General features: G+C 48.3%; 1 protein-coding gene across 5 annotated transcripts in view; it reads right to left on the bottom strand.

Moving 5' to 3' along the window:
* The window catches only part of Tox2 (TOX high mobility group box family member 2), a 118,454-nt gene that overhangs the window by 28,827 nt on the left and 75,839 nt on the right, over nucleotides 1–13,788 (bottom strand). The gene's annotated exons all lie outside the window — the stretch shown is intronic.

Below are 13,788 nucleotides of genomic sequence, written 5' to 3'. Positions count from 1 at the left end.
GTGATACATATGTAGTGACAACTTTGGAATTTTGGTTTCTGTAAAAACCACAGAAGTATTGTAAGAATATGTTTTCATCTTAATCCCAGGTGTGGAGTGTGGGGCTGCTTCACACTGTCCACAGCAGCTGACTGTGATTTGCCTCGTGCTCTGTAGAGCAGGGGGCATGATTTTTCTGCCTGCAGAAAGTTTCTGCCATTGCGTGACATTTGGGATTCCGGGGACTTTTAAAGAGAGTGTGCTAGGGCTCAGAGAGAGAGAGAGAGGTGGTAGGCTGTTGGTTGTAGTTTGTTAAGTAGTCCCTGCAAAAAGAAGAAACACTGAGAAGAAGAAATTGATATCCCGACAACAAAGGTCAAACTTGCCTCAGAGGACTCCATTCTCCTAATCAGCAGGAAGTGGTCTAACAGAGCGATAGCGTTGCCCACTCTCCGACCACTGACTTTATTAAGGGATCTCTTTCCGTTCCTATCTCTCCCTTTTTATCTCCTATTTAGTGTTAGGGGGGTAAAGGTGTGGTGGGGTGGAGAAGGGTGGAAGAAAGAAGAACCTGTGAAGTAGCAAAAGGTAAGCTACACTTTCCCTGCAAAATAAATGAAAATATAATATATGTTTTTAAAAAGCTGGAGAGCAATTCAAAAGGACCAATGCAAACCTGTGGTTTCTACATACACAAACACACACACACATGCACATGCACACACACACACCAACCCTGCTCCCCTTACCTACATGCTTGTACATATCTATACACGCAGTACAAAGTTGGACATGTAAATACTGGGAATCTACAAATCCACTAACTCCATGCATGAAGGAAGGAACCCGGTTTGATCGTCTCAAAGTGCAGTGAATACGCTCCTGATTGGTCTCCACAAATGTCACAAGTACACTGAAAAATGAGGAGTTTCTAAAACTATGCCAATCAGCCTCGCGCCAAGGGCAAATCACACAGTCATCATGTGGTGAGCCAAACCCACTTGTGATTGGCATCGTCTCTATGAAGTGAACTTATACCTGCTGCTTCGGAAACTCAAAAGATGGAGTTTCCACCTTGGACTTCCCTGCAGACAATAAAAGCTTAGCACGGAGCTTCCAAACCTCAGGCTGTACGAAGCTGGAACCTGAGACAGCCACACAAAAATAAACATAACGCAGACCATTTGAAGACTCAGTTTCCTGACACTTGTATGGCATCCTTTGGGGGACAGACAAAGCCCCAGCCAGGCATCCAAATCTTGCTTTTCCCACCATACTGATTTCCTAATGACAGGCGAAGCACTTAGAAGATTGAACTGATAAGTCCTCATCACAGAAACACAGTGGACATGTGTAAAGACTCAACATCAAAAGATGTTCAGCTAGATGTGTCCACGCATACAGGCATATCTGCACTCACTCCCACAAAGCTGCAAGGAAGGACAGAAGCATTAAATAGGTGGGCATTCTCACTGTGTGTCTGAACAGTACAACAGTACGAAGGCAGAAAGTCTCCTCTGTCTTCATTTGTGGATATAACAAAATTGCAACCAATTCTAGATTCCTAACACCTAGGGGAATCTCTTGCCTAGGGCAATCTATACGAGCTCACCTCCTACCAGCCTGTCATTAAGACCGACGCACACTTCCAGTGTAGGTACAGATTCCAGAAGTGCTGTGGTCTAATTCATACCCCCAGAATTTCGTGAGGGACCAGGCAGAACCCTTCAGTCCTGACTAGACACCACCTAGAGCATCTCACACTCCCAGGAGGAAACTGGCCCAGAGAAGTTAAACACTGGCGGAGCTCACACAGTTGGGTGACCGCTCCTCACAGCATCTGCTCTGGAGTCTTCCCTTCTAGCCCTCTGCAACTCTTCCTGACCTTCCTCTCTGAGCTACAACCCTGGAGACAACAGTGCCTTACAAACTCCTCTGAGCTGCTTGGTCACATGGGTAGTGCCCATTCAGCATAAGAATAAGTGTGACCAGTGGGGAAGTGACCAGCCTCATAGGGAATCTGTTACTGCTGGCAGGGCAGGGGTGGGAAGTGGCACAGGTTTCTTGACCCCATGGCCTTGGTACCTGTTTCTGGCATGCAGACAGAACTGATGAAGGCAACAGGGTCACTATCTGGCTTACTTCCCAGCAATGATGTAGGCAGCACTGAAGTTTAGGGATGTTTCCAAATCCATTCATTCACTCACTCACTCATTCATTCATTCTACAAACCTTCTTGAGATACTCCCAAGCCCCCACCGTTAAAGCTAGGCAGGAGTCAAGAACATTCTTCAGTCCACTGGATTTTCATTGCCACAGTGGAGGATGTAAAAGCAGGTCCATCTTGCTTATTTGTCTGTTTTGACACAGGTCTCACATAGCCCTCACTGGTCTTGAATTCACTATGTAGCCAAGGATGACCTTGAACTTCTGATTTTCCTGTCTCTCTCTCTCTCCAGAGTGCCCAGGCTGCAGGCATGTACCACCATGCCCAGTTTATTATGGTTAGGGTTGAACCCAGGACCCCAGTGCCTGTTAGGCTAGCACTCTACCCATGGAGATATACTTCCTGGCTTTAATTGAAACAAACAAACAAACAAACAAGCAGGGTCTCATGTGGCCCAGGCTGGCCTTCAGCTCCAGACCCTACTTCCCAGGTACTGGGGTTTCAGACCAATCAGTTCCATCTTGCAAGCTAAGGGATTGATGGGAGACATGCCCAAGATCTCTCTCCAGGAAAAACAGGGGCAGCAAAGCTCTGGGCTTCCAGTGAAAGGCATGGCACTTGCTGTCACCACCACAACCTGGCCACAGCATCTCTGCTGGTATGCCCCCAGTCTCCAACAGGACAATTCTCCTGGAAATGTGGATCGGGAGTCTTCCAGGGCGCACCACGACCCCTCCTGGAACTTTAATATTTAGATGAGCTTTGCCTGTCTGGCTGCCTTTTCTAAAGACTCCTTGAAGTTCTAAATGGTCAGAGCCACAGCTGAGAGAAGAAGTACACGAGCCAGACGTTTTATTACTCAGCTGGAGCAGGGTGGGAAACGGCTCCCATAAATCTCAAGTTTTATGCGATCCTGACATTCTGCGGAGACATCGACGGCTTCTCGGCTATGCCGATGGTACATTAAAACCTCATTTTCCCAAACATGGTACTGAATATGCACTCGGAGGAGAGAACCATTAGACACAGGAATATTGGAACCACAGCTGACGAATGTCGCTGCGATTTCCCCGGAATTCTCTCGGCTCCGCACTCTGCCACAGAGCTTGGCTTCTTGCCTGGGAGACTGTTAAACACCTGGCCTCTGCACACTCCAAGGCCAGGGGGTCACAGCTCCGATTAGCAGCCTGGCAGGGGGTGGAGGGGGCCGGTTCCAGAGGGCGGCTAAGCAACCATAAAACACCCGCCGTCGCCGCAGGAGGGATGGAGATTGGGGGTGAATGGAGAGATCCCTACAGGGCCAAGTTTTTTTTCTCCAGCTTTTGCCGCTGTCTTCTCTGCCCCCAAGGACATCCAGGAAGCCTTCCCTGGTGGTGGTGGGGTGGCGGGGGTGGGGAGTGGGGGGCTGGGGGGGTGGGGGAAGAGACATTGAGATTAACAAGGATAGCAGCCAATAAAATATCTAGAAACCTCTCCTTTCCCAGGCTACCCGTTAGGAACAGAGCATGCCCAGGAAAAGAAGGAGGCAATCAAATGTAGGAGGAGGTGGGGGAGGCAGGCTGGCTATGGACAAGACCCATAAAAGGTCTAGACTGCCTTGTCCCAATGTCATTGAGTCCCTAACCTTTCCTAGCTTCTGGCCCTCTTCCACAAGCAGGAATATTCTCTTAATAAACAGTCTCTGCTTCTGCCACAATCCATGGGCCCCTGGTCCAGATTCTCAGTTTAGTTTTTTTGTTTTGTTTTGTTCTTTGTTGTTGTTGCTGAGTTTTTGTTTGTTTGTTTGTTTGTTTTGTTTTTGTTTTTTTGAGACAGGGTCTCATTGTATAGCTCTGCCTGTCCTGGAAACTTGCTACAGACTGAACTCACAGAGATCCACCTGTCTCAGCTTTCTAAGTACTGGGGTCTAAAGTCTGCACCACCACACTTGATTTTTTTTTATTTTAATATTCTTATTTTATTAGTTGTGTGTGTGTTGTGTGTGTATGCTGTAGGGGGGCGGGGGTTGGTGTTGATGGTGAAGTCTAGAAGATCAAATTGAATGCTCCTCCTCCCGAGATGAAGTTCCATGCAGTTGTGAGCCACCTGATGTGGGTGGGTGCTAGGAATCAAACTTGGATGTTTCTGGAACAGCTCCGGGTGTTCTAAACAACAGAGCCATCTCTCCAGCTCTACCGATACCCCTGTCCCCACCCAGTTCTTCCTTATTCAAGGACACAAAAGCCTGGAGGTCTCAGCAGGTGTCCTCCAGACTCTCATCCAGGTCCCTAACACCACTGCGTGTCTTGGGGGGGCCAGGGAAAGTCTAGCTCTGGGCATCTCATGTTCCCTGCATCTTCAGGAGCCTGAACGGCTTCTATAAGAGGTACGCACATAAAGTAGGTCTCAGTCTTACTCAGTCTCCGTTCACTCACCAAGAGGTGGCCTAGAACCCCTGACGTCCCATTTTGATAGCTGTCTAGCCAAGACTTTTCTCTATGCCTTGTCATCTTGTCATATATGTATATGTATGTGTATGGGCATATGTGTATATCTGTATATGTGTATATATGTATCTATGCATCTATGTATGTATATATGTATGTATACAGCAGCACTTCCTCCCTCGAGTGGAAGATTAAAGGAAATATCAAATATGAAAGGTTACGAGGACCAAGCACATAGTAAGTGGTAAACAACAGCTATAGAAAATTAACTCATTCACGTGGAGAAACTTCCTCAGAAGCTACATGGCTAAAGTGCGCTCTGTGTGTCCCACAGGCCAAGATACACGGAACCATACGCTCACGAGCTGTGCCCCGAGGGCCAGCTATGGTGGCTCTGTTCTTGAGGGTGGCTAGGTCACTGGTCCTCACTAGCTCTTGCCTATTATGGAGGTTGTGAGGCTGAAGGGAGCCAGTCACAGGGAGGGTCCAGTGGATGCCGGCTGAAGTCAGGGATGCTGCTTGTGTCCCATCCCCAGACTGGGAGTACCCCAGAGTGCCTTTGCATCTCTCATGGCTTGAGTACATCTCTGTAAGCAATGAAGAGTCAGCCCAACCCGTCTAAAGAGAGTCAAGAGAGCCAGGCTGGGACTCTGAAACCTGGCTTCAGGTTCCGGCTCTCTACTTTGTCCGGCTTGGTGACACTGGGCAATCAGTTCCCCCTTTCCATTCACCCAGTGCTAACCAGACACCAATGGCTAGCTGGCCCCTACCAGATGCCTGTGCTGGAGAAGGTACAACACAGGCTTAGTTCAGGCTGGCTCATGTAGCCTAGAAACAGACAGTTTGATATCTGGGAACCATGTGGCAGACAGTGAGAGCCAGTTCTTGCAAGTTATGTCCTCACGACCACCTGCATGCCATGGCACGTGTGCATGCCCAGACAGACAGACAGACAGACAGACAGACACACACACACACACACACACACACTCATTCACACACTTTCTACACATTGCTAAATATCCCTTGGATGGCAAAGATCATTTCTAACTGGGGACCGTTATGCACAATTCCCTCTGCTCAGAAGGCTTCCCTGTGGTCTGCAATTGGGAAAGGCAAGAGTGTCATTCATACACTATACGGGAACACCAAAAAGCACAGACGTTAGGGAGATAATATTTTGATACAATGCTTTTTTAAAATTTGCATTCTGTTTATTTAGTGTGTGTGCATGTGCACACACGTGTAAACTGATATCCATGCATGCACGAATGGAAGTCAGGAGACAATCTGGAGTCTTCAGATGCCTCCCACCCCTGATTGTTGAGTCAGGGTCTGCGAATAACCTGAAGCTCGCTCTAGGCAGACTGGCTGGTCAGAGAGTGCCAGGTATCTGCCTGTCTCTGTCTGGGGAACTGGAATTTTTTTTTTTTTTTTGGTTTTTCGAGACAGGGTTTCTCTGTATAGCTCTGGCTGTCCTGGAACTACAGCAGGACGTCCCTAAACTTGGCTTCTTAAAAATGTGGGTTCTCAGGATCAAACTCATGTTCTCACACTTGCAAGGCAAGTATGTTACAGTTTTTCTGGAGAGATGGGTTTGCTTTTACTTTTGTTTTTTTGTTTTTTTTTTAAATGGGGTGGGGGTGGGGTACTGAATGGTGGGAATTGAGAGCGCAGCCATCAGGCAGTACACAGGACAGCCCTCATCAGGCAGTACACAGGACAGCCCTCATCAGGCAGTACACAGGACAGCCCTCCTCTGCTGAGAACTGTTCTGCCCAACAAATCAGCAGCGGGCTCGGCTCACGTTTGAGAAAGCCTACACGGTGAGGACCTCACCGCACACACTGCTACTTCAATCAGTTGATCAGCCCTCGACCTTTCTAAGTCTCCCTTTCTACGTGGGACTAACGGGGAGAGGCAATGAGCCCAAACTTTATACAGGGATAAACGGGGAGAGGCAATGAGCCCAAACTTTATACAGCAGTTGGTGCTCAATAAGTGACTAAATGACAGTGTCCCAACCTTGCCCTCCTTGAACACACTTCCAAACTTCGGGGCAAACCATTCTTAGAAGAGACAGCATCCCTGGATTCCAAAGAAAACTTCAACACGGTGGGGGGTGGGGGAGGGGAAGAAGCATACTTTATTCCATTCTGACCTTCCTTCTTGGGGAAAAAAAAATCCATGAATCTTATCCCTCGACCAATGTGATCCATTTGTGGAGACGCCAGCTGCACGCTGGCTTATCACTGCTCTGAGTCCTAACAGGGAGTGAATTTTTATGACCAAGTTGTAAACCTTTGCAGCAACCATTTTTAAACTAAAAAAGGAAACACGGACAGATCCTTAACTACACTAGTAGCTAAATTAAGCATGAGGGATGGGATGGTGGGGGTTGCAAAGGAAAACAAAAGTGCCCGGAAAGAGTTAGGGGAGGTAAAACGATGTTCATTAAAAATAGAAACACACACTCACACACAAATCTTTTGTGTTCAACTTCACACTCGTACATCATAATGTTCCAGTAAAAGGGCATTTCCCCTGAGATAATAAAAGAATTGAATTTTTCCTTATCGGTCATCTATTTTTCTAGCCCAAGCTATTACTCCCTCTCTCGGGTTGCTAGGCAACAAGAAATATTAATAGCAGCTTTTATTAGCTTAGCTTTTGCCGCGGAGTACCAGAATGAGAAAATGGGAGACATAAATGTGTTACATAAATCTTTCAACCTCTCAGAGCCGGTGTTAGTCTCTGTTTTCATAATGATTTATTGAAGTGATGGTTCATTTATGAGCAAAAGGAGTCTGGGATAAGAAGACGGAGCAGTCCCCTGCAGGAGTGTTTGAAAATAAATAATTATAGCAGGGGAGTAAAAGCTGTTTAAAGCCATTTTTTTTCCCTGAGTTTTATAAAATGTAAAAAGACACATTTCTTTGGCTTATGGCTTCTGAAAAAAGGTGGGGGAGGGGCACTGCACCCAGACTCCAGTGTGGAACGAGAAAGCATGAAGTCTCCGAGTGGCCTTGGTTCTGTCCAGCCAGGGCCCAGTTTGGAAATTGGTCTTCCTCCCACTCCTGTCCGACAGGAGGCAGAAAACCACCGCTCCCCCTGCGTTTACTGTGATGGACGCCTCCTCTGGTCACGGAGCTAAGACAAGTTGTTTCTTGGGCCCTTATTCTTTCGGTACGAAGCAGAGCTGTCACTGGTGCTGGTTTTCAATGCCAAGGCCCGAATGACATCATGACACCCTGCCAGAATGAATATGCTTGATCCCACCAACCCCTGACTGCCCCCGCCCCATCTTCAGCCTTGAGGGGCCTCCCACTTGACTTTCCAAGATGAGAGAGGAGGTGGCATCTACTCAGACCCAGTCCGCGAGCGGAATGCTTTTCTAAGCACTGTAGCTTACACTGGTCGAACCTACTGTGTGCCACTTGGAGTCCTCCAACCACAGACTTTCCAAGTTCCCACAGCACAAGTGCCCTGACCTCCATGGTACAGATGAAAAGAAAGAAAAAAAAAATCAAGGCACAGGACTCTGAACCCCCTGCTCTGGGTCCCAAACCAATGGGAACACGTGTAAGCACTGGCCTTTGAACGGAGCTCAGCCTGAGCACAAAACCCTGCCCGTGACCTTTAGAAGGTGTTAAAAATCAAGAAAACAAGATATCTACAGCGACGGAGAAGGGGGCAGGGAAGGAGAACAGGAAGTGTCGTACTCTCGTTTCTGTGGCCATGTGACAAAACTGTCCAGACAAAAAGCAACTGTGGGAGTGGGGGAGGCAGGATAGCCCAATGGGTACAGCATCAGGCTGCCACGCCTTGTGACCTGAATTTGATTTCCAGGTCCGACATGGAAGAAGGGGAGGGGACTGATTCCCTCAAGTTGTCTTCTGGGGGACAGACAGACAGACAGAAAGTTACTCTTTTTCCCTCCTCCTCTCTCTCTCCCACCCAAACAAAACAGGCTGCTAGATGGATGAATACATAGATAGATAATCTGTCTTAGTTAGGTTTCTAATATTGGATTAAAACACTTTGACCAAAAGCAACTTGGTGAGGAAAGGGTTTGCTTCATTTAACAGGTTACAGTTCATTATCCAGAAAAGTCGGGGACAGGAACTTGGAGGCAGGAACTGAAGCAGAGGCCATAGTGGGGTGCTGTTTACTGGCTTGTTTCCTTATAGCTCACTAGCCTGCTTTCTTTTAACATCCAGGACCCCCAGCCTTCCTACACAATCAGTAATCAAGAAAATGCCCCCCCCCCGAGCTTCCCCGAAGGCCAATTGGTGTGGGCAATTTCCAACTGAGGTTCCATCTTCCCAAATTACTCTAGCTTGTACCAAGGTAGCAAAAACCTAACCAGAACAATGCTTTTAAAAAGTAAGTTGGGGGGGAGGGGCTGGTGAGATGGCTCAGTGGGTAAGAGCACCCGACTGCTTTTCCGAAGGTCCGGAGTTCAAATCCCAGCAACCACATGGTGGCTCACAACCATCCATAACAAGATCTGACTCCCTCTTCTGGAGTGTCTGAAGACAGCTACAGTGTACTTACATATAATAAATAAATAAATCTAAAAAAAAAAAAAAAGTAAGTTAGGGAAGAAAGGAATTTATAATACCGGGCCACACACAGTCTGTCATTTCAGGGAAGTTAAGGCAGGAACTTGAGAAGCTAATCTCACCACAATTACAAGCAGGGAGACATGAATGCATCCATGCTGCCTGCTTGCTCCCTAGGGGATGATGGCGCCCACAAATGGTTGGGTCTGCTCACATCAATTAACAATCAAGACAATTTCCCATAGCCATACACAGGCCAACCTGATCTGGACAGTTTCCTGACTGAAATTCTCCTCCCTGGTGATTCCAAGTTGAGTCAATTTGACAGTTAAAACTAACCACATCAGGTTACACAAATGGCCCCCACCCTGTCTCTTGAGTTCTTTCCTTCTGCAGGACTCTGCTCCGTCCATGAACTGGGTCTATTGCTCTGCTGCCTGGCTCTCTGGGTTAGCCATGTGACTGGCTTTGGCCAAAGGATTCACAGCTAATAAGAAGTTTGAAATTCTTCCACCCTGGGGCCCACTCTTTCTCTAGGCTCCTGGTGACAAGAGACTCATAGCTGAGATATCCCAACTGGTTTCAGCTGATATGAGCCAGGTGCGGAGAGGTAAGACTGTCCTAGACACTGGGCTCAGGCAAATGGCTAGCTGACCTCAGAAATCACAAGAGGCAGTTCATGAATCTCGTGAACTCAAGTTCATGAAGGTCAAGAATCAAGAGAGGTAGTTACAATGAACTGTTTTATGCCATCTAGTGTTCTGGTGGTTTGTTACAAAGCTAACTATGCAAGCACAAAATGAAAACATTCACACATTAAGAATAATAATAAAGATTATTTGGGGGGGGGTGCTGGAGATATGGCTCAGAGCTTAAGAGCACTGGCTGCTCTTCCAGAGGTCCTGGGTTCAAATTCCCAGCACCCATACGGCAGCTCACAACTGTCTTGTAACTCCAGCTCCAGAAGTTACACACGTCACACAGAAACTCATGCAGGCAAAACATCAATGTGCATAAAATAAAAACAAATAAATATTTTTTTTAAGTAAGAAAAACAATTGACCTTACTGCTATGTCATTAAGAAATGCTGGGGACAAAAGTTTGCATTGGAGATCTTTAGTCTTTGTACCTCAGACTCTGAGGGAGATTTCCTGTGGGTCAATCCACCGAGGAGGGTAGACTGAGCCTGGGGGCAGGGCCAGAGGAGCACTGAGCAGGAAGAAGCCCATAAGCAGCAGGGGCAGAGGGTTAGAAGGTCTATTAAGGACCTGCAGTCGGGACTCACCATTCCCAGGCAGGCCCAACGCAAGGCTGTGTGTAGGGTCTCTCATGAGGGACTATAAAGCAATCGGGTCAAGTGCAAATCGATTTCGGTGCCGCCTCTAACGACTACTGCATGATACTGGCCTGCAAAGGCCCTTCACCTGAGTTGGGAGTCCCCAGGTCTGGCCGGTAGCCCTAGTGTCCTGAGAGAACTACCGAGCTCTGCAAACACTTTGGAACAGAGACTAGAGCTCAAAGGGTCTAAAACTCAGCACCCAGGACTTGGTTTTAGTTTTAATAGGCTCCCAACGACTTGGCGTATGTAGTAGGGGCACTGGGAAGTCTACCACCTCCTACCCATGGGTTGTCTAGTACAGGGAGGCTGGCAAAGCAGTCATGCCATCTCACCAAAGCTGGGATCCTAAGCCCAGCCCAGTGACGGGAAAACTGAGGCTGAGGGAGGGTTGGCTTGCCTAAGTTCCAAGAAATCTAACAAGACTCAAAGCGGGACCTGGTACAAACGGCTTCCTTCGTGAGCAAAACGTGCGTGCTTTGCGTAGGCATGAAGACCTGAATTTGAATCCCTAACACCCGCATAAAAAGCTGGGACTCTCTGCGCCCAGTAGTCCCACTGCCTGAAGGCAGAGATGGGAGGTTCCCCAGTACTCTGACCAACCCTGTTAGCCAATCAGTGAGCTCAGAAGCTGAGAGCGCTGGCTGCTCTTCCGAAGGACCTCCGTTTGATTCTCAGCACACACGCGATAACTCACAACTGGCTCTACCTTTAGCCCTAGGGAATCTGACGTCTTCTTTTGGCCTCCAAGGGCACTACACCCACGCGGTGCACAGACATACACGCAAACATTCATATCTATATAAACAAACAAATATGGAACTTAAAAAACAAAGTAGACAGTGATAAAGTCGGGTACCAAACATCAACCTCCAGCTTCCACACAGAGGCTCAAAGATGAGAGGAGAATGTTTGAGGGACTGGCGTCCTGCCTCTGTACCCTGTACTGTGGACTGAGATGGGACCACACCATTCCAGTGCCTCAAGGGCGAAGCCTGGGAAAGCCCCAGATTCCTGATCACCAGACTCCATTGTGATTCTGATCACCCGCCCCCGCCCCCGGGCATCCGCTTCCCACCCCCCAACCCCCCAGTTCTGGTTCCCCAGAGCTGGACTTTCCCTCCTGGTAGAACATCGAGTCCCGCCCCTTCCTAGCAGACCCCTTCCCCTCAGCACACAGCAACCCTGAACTCGGTTTCCCAGACAATTCCAGAAGAAGTGATCTCAGACTCCGCGAGAAGCTTAATAAATTCCACCCTCCGACTTTCTTTGGGCATTTTAGAGACTGATTTATAAATACAATATCTCGCTCAAAATGAAACAATCAACATAGGATAAAATTATTGAGTTATGAAAATAGAGGTCAGATGGAGGTGCGGCGCTTTAAATTAAACCGGCAAAATATAGCTTTCATACTAAATTGACTCTTTTTGTCTTGGAAATGAATGTTTAATCAGTTAAGACATGGAAGTTGAGGGAGAAAGCCCTGAGCATATTTAATTTTGTAAAGGGGTCTGGTTCCACTATTGTACATAATACCGACAGCTTCAGGAGAAGGGATGGATGGATCTGTGTGCCCGTGAGACCTAGCAATCAAACAGGGGACCAGAAGGGATTGATGGCCTCTGGGGTCAGAGCTAGGGGTGGGGTCAGAGCTATGGGGTCTTGGCATCTATGAAATGGTCACCAAAGATCAAAGTCTTACCTACGTCTGCAGAGATGGCCTCTCGGGGGCATCTGGGTGGAGACAACACTGGGGGCACCTGGCATCTGGGTGTCCTCTGTGCCACCTGCAGCCTGGTAGAACTGGGAGGTAGATGCAGGGACTCGGGAGAGTGTGACTTCTAGGGGTTTGGCTTGAGAACTAGGTAGCATTTCATGCACAAAGTACAGGTCTGTCTTGTGCCCAGTCCTCAGAGGAGGGGTAAGGCAGCTCCAAGAGTCACCTGTTCTGCTGTGCTCTGCTCGGCTGAGCCTCCATCAACACTCAAACCCCCAGTCAGTGTTGTTAGTGATGTCCTGGGGCAGATGAGGCCATTGAGGCATTCGAGTCTTGGTACTCCATAGAAATTGTGTTTCCTTTATCACATTCCCACCCCACAAAGGCCAGTGCCCCCATATATGAAGCTATTGCCACCCTCATTTGAGTCAGGGGTCTCTTCTGGGTTCACAGACACCCCACCACCACCACCACCACCACCGCTAACTGAATATCCACAGCATTCTTTAGAAGCAGGCTGCATCTGTCAGCTTCACAGCAACATACCAACGTCCTGAGTCTGCTCACAGAGTTAGCCAAGGAATATTTTGGCTCAGGGCTCTGAAAGCTCAAGTCTGGGGAGAGGTTAGGGGTGGGGGGAGGTGAGAGGGCACATGGCTTTAGACCTCTGTTGGGGGTGGCAAAGCGTGATGGGAGTGTGAGAGTAAAGGGCCACATCTAGAGCCAGGGAGAAAAGAGACCAGAATAGCACAATCCCTGTGTCCCTAAGGTCCTTTCCATACGTTCTATCTTTTAAAGGTCCACAGCACCTCATAATTCCACCCCTCTGGGGTCTGAGTTCTTCATATCAAAGAGTCTCAGGGTTCACAAAGCCTGTAGCAATTTCTGACATCTAGAAGATGTTCAAGCATGGCAGGCAAGTAGGAAAATGCCCACACCCCTACTAAAGATAGCATCAAGTCATGGGCCGGCGAGAGGGCTCAGAGGGTAAAGCCACTTGCTGCTAAATCTGACAACTAGAGTTTGACCCCTGGGACCCACATGGAGGAAGGAGAGAAGTGACTGCTGCAAGTTGTCCTCTGACCTCCACAGGTGTGCCGTGGCACACACACATGCATGCACGGACACTCACCATACACGCGTGCGCGCACACACACACACACACACACACACACACACACACACACACGCACGCACAAATACTAAGCCATAATCCTCACAACCTGTAATGTAACAGAAGTAAGTGGTCTTTGCAGAGAAAGTTCAGGCTCAGGATCACAACATCAGGAGATTGTTCTAGACGAAATTCCACCATACGTGTCCATGAGAAGGGCAGTGGAGCTACCCCTGATAGAGGAGAGGCCAGAATTCCAAGAGAGACACAGCCACAAGCTAGGGAAGCCGCTAGAAGCTAGAAGCCAGCAGAGGTATGGATGGACACCCCACAGCCTCCTGGGGAAGCTTGACTTCCCGGAACCTTGATTTCATCGTGAGGTGCTGATTTTGGACCTTTCGGGTTGTGCATGGATGGTTCTCTGCTGCCCTATGGAGATCTGTGGTGATCTCCTAGAGCAGCCACGGGAAGGGGAAGCGT

Source organism: Mus pahari, chromosome 3 (assembly GCF_900095145.1).
Source record: "Mus pahari chromosome 3, PAHARI_EIJ_v1.1, whole genome shotgun sequence".
In the NCBI taxonomy this organism is placed as follows: domain Eukaryota; kingdom Metazoa; phylum Chordata; class Mammalia; order Rodentia; family Muridae; genus Mus; species Mus pahari.
The sequence above is the reverse complement of the archived record's forward strand: the minus strand, read 5'-3'. Positions and strand labels throughout refer to the sequence as shown.